General features: G+C 46.0%; 1 protein-coding gene across 6 annotated transcripts in view; it reads left to right on the forward strand.

Moving 5' to 3' along the window:
- Positions 1-12,196, forward strand: part of KYAT1 (kynurenine aminotransferase 1) — a 49,327-nt gene that overhangs the window by 3,656 nt on the left and 33,475 nt on the right. For 2 of the 6 annotated variants that reach the window (XM_077284537.1, XM_077284538.1), the window contains one exon: positions 6,108-6,497. The exons of the other annotated variants lie outside the window; for them this stretch is intronic. The gene's annotated coding sequence lies outside the window, so the exon portion shown is untranslated. The remainder of the gene's footprint in view (positions 1-6,107; positions 6,498-12,196) is intronic. 6 annotated transcript variants of the gene reach the window in all.

A 12,196-nucleotide genomic window follows, 5' to 3' on the forward strand; every position in this document is an offset into this window, starting at 1 on the left:
ACCTGCACAGGGGCCCAAGAAGGACCACTACCACCTATAAAGCAGCTTCTGCAGCAGACCAGTTTTTAGCATGCAAAAGGGCCCATATATTGTTCTTTCCCAGGGGCCCTCTTCTGTCTGTGTCTGCCCCTGCATGTGAATATGTATTACTGTATATCCAAAGAAAGAATGGTCCGGCTTGACGATGTACAGTACAGACCAAAAGTTTGGACACACCTTCTCATTTAAAGGTTTTTCTGTATTTTCATGACTATGAAAATTGTACATTCACACTGAAGGCATCAAAACTATGAATTAACACATGTGGAATTATATACTTAACAAAAAAGTGTGAAACAACTGAAATGAAGTCCTATATTCTAGGTTCTTCAAAGTAGCCACCTTTTGCTTTGATGACTGCTTTGCACACTCTTGGCATTCTCTTGATGAGCTTCAAGAGGTAGTCACCAGGAATGGTTTTCAATTCACAGGAGTGCCCTGTCAGGTTTAGTAAGTGGGATTTCTTGCCTTATAAATGGGGTTGAGACCATCAGTTGTGCTGTGCAGAAGTCTGGTGGATACACAGCTGATAGTCCTACTGAATAGACTGTTAGAATTTGTATTATGGCAAGAAAAAAGCAGCTAAGTAAAGAAAAACGAGTGGCCATCATTACTTTAAGAAATGAAGGTCAGTCAGTCCGAAAAATTGGGAAAACTTTGAAAGTGTCCCCAAGTGCAGTGGCAAAAGCCATCAAGCGCTACAAAGAAACTGGCTCACATGAGGACCGCCCCAGGAAAGGAAGACCAAGAGTCACCTTTGCTTCTGAGGATAAGTTTATCCGAGTCACCAGCCTCAGAAATCGCAGGTTAACAGCAGCTCAGATTAGAGACCAGGTCAATGCCACACAGAATTTTAGCAGCAGACACATCTCTACAACAACTGTTAAGAGGAGACTTTGTGCAGCAGGCCTTCATGGTAAAATAGCTGCTGGGAAACCGCTGCTATGGACAGGCAACAAGCAGAAGAGACTTGATTGGGCTAAAGAACACAAGGAATGGACATTAGACCAGTGAAAATCTGTGCTTTGGTCTGATGAGTCCAAATTTGAGATCTTTGGTTCCAACCACCGTGTTTTTGTGCGACACAGAAAAGGTGAACGGATGGACTCTACATGCCTGGTTCCCACCGTGAAGCATGGAGGAGGAGGTGTGATGGAGTGGGGGTGCTTTGCTGGTGACACTGTTGGGGATTTATTCAAAATTGAAGGTATACTGAACCAGCATGGCTACCACAGCATCTTGCAGCGGCATGCTATTTCATCCGGTTTGCATTTAGTTGGACCATCATTTATTTTTCAACAGGACAATTACCCCAAACACACCTCCAGGCTGTGTAAGGGCTATTTGACCAAGAAGGAGAGTGATGGGGTGCTACTCCAGAAAACCTGGCCTCCACAGTCACCAGACCTGAACCCAATCGAGATGGTTTGGGGTGAGCTGGACCGCAGAGTGAAGGCAAAAGGGCCAACAAGTGCTAAGCATCTCTGGGAACTCCTTCAAGATTGTTGGAAGACCATTCCCAGTGACTACCTCTTGAAGCTCCTCAAGAGAATGCCAAGAGTGTGCAAAGCAGTCATCAAAGCAAAAGGTGGCTTAGATCTTAGAATATTTGACATAATTTCAGTTGTTTCACACTTTTTTGTTAAGTATATAATTCCACATGTGTTAATTCATAGTTTTGATGCCTTCAGAAAAACCTTTAAATGAGAAGTTGTGTCCAAACTTTTGGCCTGTACTGTATATTAAAATTTCTTTAATGCTTTTTGCAAGATGTTTAAAATGGGTATAGAAAATCCATAAAAAATCCATGCCACCAACACGTTTTTGGCATCACATGCACTTCCTCCTGGTGTAAGGACACTGGATGGTGATATAGCATGAGAAAGGGCACTTGATGCTAGAAATGCATTGGTGGTATGGAATTTGTATGAATTTGCAGTACATATTAGGCCTCCTTCACACGTCCGTGTTTTCTGTACTTGTGGTATCCTTTTTTTTTCACGGATACCACACGTACGTATTATAACCTATGGTGCTATACACATGTCTGTGTTTTTACATGGACAGTGTGTCCATGCCAAACACGTGGAAACATGTCTATTTTTTTCCGGCAGCACGGATGGAAAGGGCCAATGCCAGTCTATAGGTCCTTGAAAAACCTGTACAGCACACAGATGTCATCTGTGTACTATCTGTGTTCTGTTTAGCAATGCAAAGTATAGGAGACACTTTGTCATTTCTTTCTTTATCCATGCTGGAAAAACACTGATGACTGACGGTAAAAAGGGACACGCAGATAGAAACCACTGGAACCAGTACCGTTTTTTTCACGTACGTGTTTTATACAGATGTGTGAAGGAGACCTTAAACGTATTGCAATAAATGCATTTTAATATACATTCGTTGAGCTGGACCATCCTGTCTTTAGATTTATAAAGCATGCGAGAATAGTAGCCAGGTCTCAAGCTGGGTACATAGCTATTGTTAGCCACCATTTTCCCCTTTACAGTTAGTATTAATGTGAATATGTATTAGTTCCATGCACAAGACAACAAGACACACGGTGTGGCCTTACAGTTACTTCAGAAACATGAACCCCACAGAAGAATTGGGTGTAAATGATAACATTGTGGCAGCCCCTGATATTCATCAACGCCTGTATATCAGTAAATTTAGTCACCTCTCGCCATCCCCTCACAGGCCCAAAACCCCATGAAATCGCCCTTGTCGGTCAGTATTAGGGCAGAGTGGTTAGATTATTTATTGTGAGGTAAATATAGTATATTAGGGAATTTCCCTATAAGCAGTTTTCTAGTATACTAGTAAAAAAAAAGTGTAATGCCATGGGGATGGTGCATGTAGTAATGGCAACGCCTCATGCACAGCTTGACTCCATTATATCACGTTGGACTTTGTTTACAATATTCCACTTTTAGCCTTTTACTTAATTCTGTGGAAATAATGCCGAATAAATGTCTCTGCAGGGAAAAAGCCCTGAGGAGATTTAGGACACATCCTGTACACGTGTTGCAAGTGGCCATGTTATTAATATGCCTATCAGTGACATGGGAAATTGTCTGCTCCCACATGTAATCCCAGCTTAAGCTATTAACAGTTGTTGTGAATTGTGAGAACATTTACCACACGCTAGGCCTCATTTAACAAAACTGTCAACAAGAAAATCTGTCATTTTTGCCCATAGCAACCAATCAGAGTTCAGCTTTCATTTCTTACCCTGCTCTGGAAAAATGAAAGCTGATCTGTGATTGGTTGCTGGAGGTGACTTTGATAAATGAGGCCTAGTACATTTTTTAGAATGTTAGGTAATTTATTTAGGAGGGATTTTGAGGTAATGCAGAGACATAAAGTCTTCCGATTGGATGGTGTCTATTTATATCACTGTACATTCATTGATTGAATACATAAATGTTCATTCACATGAGGCAAGGTGGCGTGGTTAAAATTTAGCAGATATATAGGCACCAATGTATTTCCGGGTTTTTTTTTTGTTTGTTTGTTTTTCATTTTTTGTTTTGTCTTTATTTTTTTTCTCCAAATTCATTATAAAGTTTGCAGAAATTGGTCCAAATGTATAATTTTCTTTTTGTGGTGCGTTTTCCCCCAAATTCATTAAAATATAGGCTCAAATTCAAAGACGTTTTATTTTTAGGCAGAGTTTAAAAGGGCCTTAATATTTTGGCTGTTGCGTGCCAACAAGATGTGCACAGCTTTGCTCAGTACAAGTAAATTGAGCGAGGCTGGATACATCTACAACCCCTGGCAAAAATTATGGGATCACCGGCCTTGTGCTATGTCTGCGATCTGCTTTCTTTCTACAAAATTAAACAACTGAATGAACATCCTCCAAGGCTGGTGATTCCATAATTTTTGGCAGGGGTTGTAGTATAAATGTGACCGGAAGTATGCAAGTCACATACTTGTAGTCATGTGACCGCCTGATCTTGGCCCCTGGGAATCCTGACAGTGCATAGAGTGACTCCAACTTGAATCCCAAGTCTGGACAACCCCTTCAAGGTGTTAAATAATGAATACCATAATGTGCAATTACAGCAAATTTGTGGTATCTAAACCTTAGCATAGGCAGTGATGTCAGCAGCCCCCCACAGATGAGGGTGGCCATGCACATGTTGGCTAAAGCTGCCTAGTCCCAGATGACCATTTAATGTGTATTGAATTGTCATGTTTGTTCAAGGTCCAGAGAAATAAGGGTCAGACATGTTGGATTTCAACATGCATGATCCTTTTTTTTTCCCCTCAAAGGACTCAAACTAGCCCCAGATGGGTCCAGCAGACACTTACTCCTATATTCTTAAAGGGGTTTTCTGGTTTCTCCCTTCCGGTGTCCAATGTCGAATCTCTGCAGCTACTCCCTGTGTCTATTCTTGATGTCAGATCAATGGCACTGCAGAAAATCATCGAGCTCAGCAGCTCGTGGTGACGACTTGGGCAGAGCTGCTCTGTTCAGTAATTCATTGGCTGCAGCATTGTCAATGTGATGTCAAGTCTGCAGATAATAACTGACCCTGAGAGTTGTACTGTCGTCTCAGCGCTGGACCCAGAAAGGGTCAGCAAAGCACTTAAAAAAATCAAAAACTACAGTTGGGGTTAGAGATTTTCCATGAACCAGAAAACCCCTTTAAGGCTGAATTCAGACATCCGTGTTTCATCGTAATGCCCAGACCAACCATGGGTCTCCTGACCTGAAATAATAGCCTCATAGACATTTGTCTATGTATGAACCCTACGGACGTCTGAATTCAACCTAATCTATTTATATAATTACCTTAAACTCTGTCATCCACTTCCGTCTGGATGTCCTCAACCCCACAATCCACCGCGCCGGAAGTACGTCGACCGCCATATTGGAATACCCAAGAGATGGGTATTCCAATATGGCACCCGCTGGTGGTACCAGGCCCTTACGCAGTACCACCAGCGGGTCATCGCCGGACTGCCAGCTGCTGGGACTCCCCCGCCGCAAGGACCCCTCCCCACCACTGGGATCCAGGCCGCTGTTGGGATCCAGCCCACCGACGTCACCACCGTCCCGATGCGATAGCATCGGGCCTCCATCTAGTAAGACATAAATGTGCATAGGAGGGTCGGAAAAAATAGTTAAAGGTCCAACGAGCAATCAGCCGATCTAAAGTGTATGGCCAGCTTGATTGGGTGTTTCTAGATTAGAAAGTTATCTCCTATTCATAGCTCAGTGTTAGGACCCCCAGTGACCCGAAGAACAAGGCTGTGAATCGTGAGATGCTAGACCTCCGCTCTATTCATTGTCTATGGAACTGCCGGAGAAAGCAGAGTACAGTGTGCTGCTATTTCTGGCAGATGCTCCAAATGAACAGAGGAGAAGTCGAGAAGCTCTGCGATTCTAGATAACCTACTTCTCGGAATCAGGATTTTTGGGGGTTCTAGAGGTCAAAGTTATCCCTTATCCTAAGGGTTCATACTCACTTGTGCGAAAGTTGGATGAGTCTCGCACGGCAGTACGCAGCACTGCACGTGGCACAGAGGAGCAGAGCGTGCGGCTGCATGTATTCCTATGCGGCCGCACACTCCGATCTGAGTGCCGGCAGCAGTGCTGGGTATTGCCGTGCGAGACTCATCCGAGTTTTGCACAAGTGAGCATGAGCGCTTAGGAAAAGGGAGAAAATAGATATCTATCTGAGGCACACTCAGTTTCACAGCAAGCTGTAAAATGAGACCTTTTTATGTTTTATGGCCACTAGATGGCAGCACATGTGAAAACCAACCAATATGTAAAATGCTTGTAATTTTCGAACTATAATGTCCTGATGGCCAATAAGTATAGAGGTTTCATCTACTTTAATTCAGCTGCTGTTTCTGGAAGGCTGACAATTGACATAAAAAAAAGAGTTGTCGCCTCCTCAGCAGGGTTCACCCACTGTCTGACATAAAGCTTGTCAGTTTTAGCTTGGTGTGAGTAGGAAGCAGACCTTGATCTGATCCCAGATCCGTCTTTTTTTTTCCTTAGGTCACCTTGTTTTGTGTGTTACCAATCTTTTTGCTTTGTTTTTCAGATTCTTCTCTTCAGGGTAACAGGGTGTAACGTCTCACCGTTTCCCCAAAATATGTGACCGAGAGAACAGTGTGGTGCTGTCCACATCATACCCTCTCTGGTCTGCGAGGCAGAACCTTACCCCCTGACACTTCCAGTGTGTCTCAGGGTGGTGTCTTGCCTTTTCCCTACCCCAGCCCTCTCCTTGGAGCGATACCAGGAGGAAGACAGTGGTCACTTCTCAGTGGCCCTCCCCTTCTTCGAGTCTACACCGTTTTCTGCACCGTCTGGGTCCATGACTGTGCGGGAAGGAGGATGCCTGATTCTTTGCCAGGAGCCCACCCCCTCACCTTGGGGCTCCTGATACCATCCTCTGGATTGAGAAGAGAAAGCTGGCACCTCGAACAGACAGGTACCGTCCCTCCCTACTTCTCCACAGTTACCCTTCAAGGCGGCAGGGGAGAATCTACAGGGATTATGGATGCTCCCACATCTTTCCCCTTGCATTGTGCCAACATCGCAATAAAAATTCACTCTGGATTCTCAGGCCTCCACTTCCCCCGTACATGCCCTCCCTCGTGCATGCCAGCCAATCGGCGCGCAAGGGCTCACGTGCGCTCTCTCCGGCCTATTGGAGCGCTCAGCTCATCGCTCTACAGCGCTGGCCTGTTCTCGCCACCCTTCTGTGCACCAGCCAATCAGCGTGTGAGGGTTCTTGTGCATGCTTTCCCTCCTATGAGAGCACTTGTCTTTTCTTCTTGCAGCATGGGCTTTCTAAGCCCTTCCCCTTCCTTGTCTCCAGCTCGATGATATTGCAACTCCAACCGCAGCCTCTGTCAATCCTGCAGGACCTGCCTTTTGTCCAACAGGCACACAGACCTTCTCCAAAGGAGAATCTGCTCCCAGGACCGCATAGTCTCTGTACAGGCTGTTCTTTCCTTCTAGGCTTAGCCCTCTTCAGCAATCCCCCTTAGCCCCAGACTTCTACATATGCCTAGATGACCTAACCAAGGTATCCAAGTCCCTGGTGCAGGTCCTTAAAAGTTTACCTAACCTGTCAGCTACCACTAGTGCTGCAATTGTTTCTCCAGACGAATCGCAGGCACCCATTATCACCCTCGGCGTGGAAGGTCAAAGAAGAGGTCCAAGAAGTGGACACACTACAGTTCCACATTTGGTTCCCCTTCTCCCTCTACAACTTCCATGATGCCTTCAGTGTCCCTCTCCTCCTCCCTTGTGGCCCGGGGTCGGATCTTGATTTCCAGTCAAAATCTGATCCCGCCACGGACCAAACTTCCAAACTCCAGGATATGGTCGACAGCCTCATATCTGTCATCAATCATACCCCGAATATTGAGTAGGAGTGCCCTTCACCGGATAACTGTCTAATTCAAAAAGGCAAAACGCCCTCCCCGGGTGTTTTCCAATCATGATGAGTTTGAGGGAATCTTTACAAAGCATTGGTAACGCCCGGAAAAGCGCGTCCCAAGTAGAAGGCAGTTGTATATCTTATATAAATAAATGCCTGGCTGTGGGCCCGACAGTCTCATGCCTTTCGGCTAAAACTGTTCTGTCACTTCCTGATGGCTGCTCTCTCAAGGACGCTACTGACATACAGATCGAGGCCCTTGCCAAATCTGCCTTTGAGGATGCTGGCGCCTCTCTCTCTCACCTTCGCTTCCACATGGGTAACCAAGTCGGTTTCCGCCTGGGCAGAGCATTTTATCATCAGCCTCACCAGATTAACTGGCTGAGCTTGGGGACCAGATTGCCTATGCAGGAAAATATCTACTTGTTGCGTCTCTTGATGCCGCCAGCTGTTCCACCCCTGTTTCCACCAATATTGTAGCCACACGCAGAATCCTCTGGCTGAAGTCATGGAATGCAGACCTGGCATCCAAAAAGTCCCTTACCAATCTTTCAGGCATCACGACTCTTTGGGTCTAAACTGGATCAGCTCATCTTGGCGCCACCGGCGGTAAGAGTACCTCTCTTTCCCAGCCTAAGCCTAAACGTCCGTTCACCAGGAGACGTTCTCTTCAGTTTTGTCCCTTTCGTCATTTCTATTCCTCTGGGACCTCTTCCAAGTGAGATTGGTCCCCGACGCGGCAAGAGAGAAGGAAGCCATCCTTCAAGCTTGCCCCATCATGGCGCTCTAATAGCCGCTCTGCCAAACACTCTGGTGCCCGATCCAATAGATTCTCTTATGCTTGATGGATAACCCCAACCTGGGAATTCTCTCAGGGTAGGTGGCCGTCTTCTACTTTACTGGAACTCTTCGTTGTTGTTGTCGTTGATGCCTGGGTCAGGTAAATCGTCAACACAGGATACAAGATAGAATTTTCTTCTCTCCTATGCAGACGTTTTTTCATGTCCCACCCTCCAAGGATCACATATCGGGTCCCTGGTTTCTTCCAAGCCATTGACTCTCTCCGCCATGCAAGGGTCGTCATACCCGTTCCCTCTCAGGAACACTTCGCTGGTTTCTATTCCAATCTTTTTGTGCTCCTAAAGGACTGTTCAGTCCGTCCCGATTCTGTATCTCAAGCTACTAAACTGGCTGGTGTTCCTCCGTCCTTTCTGTTTGGAATTCCTTCGCTTGGTAATTGCCTCTATGGAACTTGAGGAGTTCCTATGCTCGGCTTCCACATCCCGCTTTGCTTGGCACAGCAGAGGTTTCTCCGCTTCATGATCCAGGGGGAGCACTTTCAGTTCACAGCTCTCTCCTTCGGGATGGCCTCTGCTCCCAAAGTGTTCACGATGGTTATTGCGGCTGTTATGGCCATTTTTCCTTCCAAGGGGATTGCAGTCATTCCCTAACTGGACAACGTCCTGATCAAGGGCCTATTTTTCTGAGACTGTTCAGAAAGTCTTCAGGTCACTCTGGACACTCTTTCCCGTCTAGGATGGGTAGTCAGCACAGCAAAATTGTCTCTTATTCCTGCCCAGCGCCTAGTTTTCTTTGGCATACTGTTTGATACTGCTTGTGCAAAAGTATTTCTTCAAGAGGAAAAGATTTCTGCACTCCGCCAGGGGATTCGTGCTCTAAATCACTTATCCTCACGCTCTGTTCGACTCTAAATTAGAGTTCTAGTGAAGATGATTACAGCAATGGAAGCCATCCCTTTCGCACAGTTCCACACCCAACCCCTACAGCTGGACCTCCTGTTAGCATGGGACAAAAGGATCTCTTCTCTGGATCACCCCATACTTCTGCCTCTTTGAGTGAGGCAGTCTCTGGTATGGTGGTCTCTCCCCTCCATTCGGCAGGGGAGATAATTTCTTCCTCTTCACTGGCAAGTTGTCACGTTGGATGCCAGTCTCTTGGATGGGGGTTGGTCTTCCTTCATCACACAGACCAGGGTCACTGAAACTCTCAGGAAGCCTCCCTTCCCATCAACCTGGAGATCAGAGCTATCTACCTCTCTCTTCTCCACTGGCAGGATCTTTTAGCGGACCGACTAGTTCGCATTCAATCCGACAGTGCCACGACTATGGCATACATAAACCACCAGGGAGGGCCACACAACAAGTCCATCATGTCAGACGTCTCACGGATTCCAACTTGTGCCAAGTGGCTCGTGCCAGCATTATCAGCTGTACATATTCCAGGCATGGACAACTGGCCCGCCCACTTCCCAAGCAGTCAGGGTCAATTTACGTACTTTTTCCACATCTTCCTCTGATCTCCAGACTTGTCAAGAAAATCAAGGCGGAAGGAGGTTCACTCATCCTAATTGCCCCCAGACTGGTCCAGAAGAGCCTAGTACACAGATTTAACCTACTCACGGATGTACCTTGAAAATTTTCAGACCGACCTGACCTACTCTCTGAGCATCCCCTCTTCCCCCAGAATTTTTGATCTCTCAATTTATTGGCATGGCCGTTGAGACCACAGTCCTGAGGGAGGCAGGTTTCTCGTCGTAGGTCATACAGACCATGATCAGGGCAAGGAAACCTTTATCCTCAAGCATTTATCACCGGATCTGGAAGGCCTTTTTTCGCTGGAGTGAGGATAGTTACACAGCACCAATGTCTTTTTCCATTCCTTCCATCCTGGTGTTCTTACGATCAGGGCTGGAGTCCAGTTTGTCCCTTAATACTCGCAAGGGTCAGGTATCCATGCTCTCAGTCCTGTTTCAGGGGAATTTGGCCTCTTGTCCCCAGGTCAAGACCTTCATTCAGGGTGTTGACTGCCTAGCACCACCATATCGTCCCCCTCTGAACCCGTGGGACAATAACTTAGTCCTGTGCGTTTTTCAAGGATCTCCCTTCGAACCCATTCAGGACATTGCATCTTCTCTCCTGGAAGGTGGCCTTTTTGGTTGCAATCACTTTTATTAGACGAGTCTCAGAATAAGCATCTCTCTGGCAGCTCTCCTTTCCTTGTATTTCAACAGGAAAAGGTGTTCTTGCGACCAGTTTCTACATTTCCTTCTTTAGGTAGTCTCCCTTTTCGACCTCAATGATTATATTGTCCTTCCTTTTGCCCATCCCGTGTCCATCCCGTTGAAAAGTATCTCCACAAGCTGGATGCTCTTCCTCTCAAGGACCTTATCTTTCAGGTGTTCGGATGCCTTATTTGTCATTCCTGAAGGTCGTCGTAAAGGACTCCCTGCCTCCAAGTGTATTGTCCGCTGGATCAGTTCAACTATACTGGAGGCTTATCGAGTTAAGGATAGACCAAAGGCTCATTTCACCTATGTGGTTGGGGCTGCCTAGGCTGTTTGCCACCAGGCCTCTGCAATCCGGGTTTGCAAGGCCACTACCTGGTCATCTCTTCATACTTTAGCAAGTTTATATAGGCTACTGTTGTGAATTTGCTTTTTGCTCCCTCTAGTGGTTACTAGTTTTTTGACTCTGGTTTTTCTGTCATTCCTTTTATCCGCACCTGGGTCGTTAGTTAGGGGTGTTGCTATATAAGCTCCCTGGACCTTCAGTTCAATGCCTGGCAACGTAGTTATCAGAGCTAGTCTGCTGTGCTCTTGTCTACTGATCCTGGTTCCAGTTATATCAGCTAAGTCTGCCTTTTGCTTTTTGCTATTTGTTTTGGTTTTGTATTTTTGTCCAGCTTGTTCCAAATCTATATCCTGACCTTTGCTGGAAGCTCTAGGGGGCTGGTGTTCTCCCCCCGGACCGTTAGACGGTTCGGGGGTTCTTGAATTTCCAGTGTGGATTTTGATAGGGTTTTTGTTGACCATATAAGTTACCTTTCTTTATTCTGCTATCAGTAAGCGGGCCTCTCTGTGTTAAACCTGGTTCATTTCTGTGTTTGTCATTTCCTCTTACCTCACCGTCATTATTTGTGGGGGGCTTCTATCCAGCTTTGGGGTCCCCTTCTCTGGAGGCAAGAAAGGTCTTTGTTTTCCTCTACTAGGGGTAGCTAGATTCTCCGGCTGGCGCGTGTCATCTAGAATCAACGTAGGAATGATCCCCGGCTACTTCTAGTGTTGGCGTTAGGAGTAGATATATGGTCAACCCAGTTACCACTGCCCTATGAGCTGGATTTTTGTATTCTGCAGACTTCCACGTTCCTCTGAGACCCTTGCCATTGGGGTCATAACAGTTTGCCAGGCCAGTATTAAATGTTTAATGCATTGCAGAAGAGGGATTATAAGAAAGAAGATTCTGAGTTTGTTTTTTTTTCTTTCTTCTTCCCCTTTACCTCAGAGTGGCTATGCTTGCTGCAGACATGAATGTCCAGACCTTGATTACAAGTGTGGACCAGCTGGCTACTCGTGTGCAGGGCATACAAGACTATGTTATCAGAAATCCTAGGTCAGAACCTAAAATACCGATTCCTGAACTGTTTTCCGGAGACAGGTTTAAGTTTAGGAATTTCGTGAATAATTGTAAATTGTTTTTGTCCCTGAGACCCTGTTCATCAGGAGATTCTGCTCAGCAAGTAAAAATTGTTATTTCGTTCTTACGGGGCGACCCTCAGGATTGGGCTTTTTCGCTGGCGCCAGGAGATCCGGCATTGGCTGATCTTGATGCGTTTTTTCTGGCGCTCGGTTTACTTTATGAGGAACCCAATCTTGAGATTCAGGCAGAAAAGGCCTTGCTGTCTATGTCTCAGGGGCAGGACGAGGCTGAAGTGTATTGCCAAAA

Source organism: Ranitomeya variabilis, chromosome 2, assembly GCF_051348905.1.
Source record: "Ranitomeya variabilis isolate aRanVar5 chromosome 2, aRanVar5.hap1, whole genome shotgun sequence".
In the NCBI taxonomy this organism is placed as follows: domain Eukaryota; kingdom Metazoa; phylum Chordata; class Amphibia; order Anura; family Dendrobatidae; genus Ranitomeya; species Ranitomeya variabilis.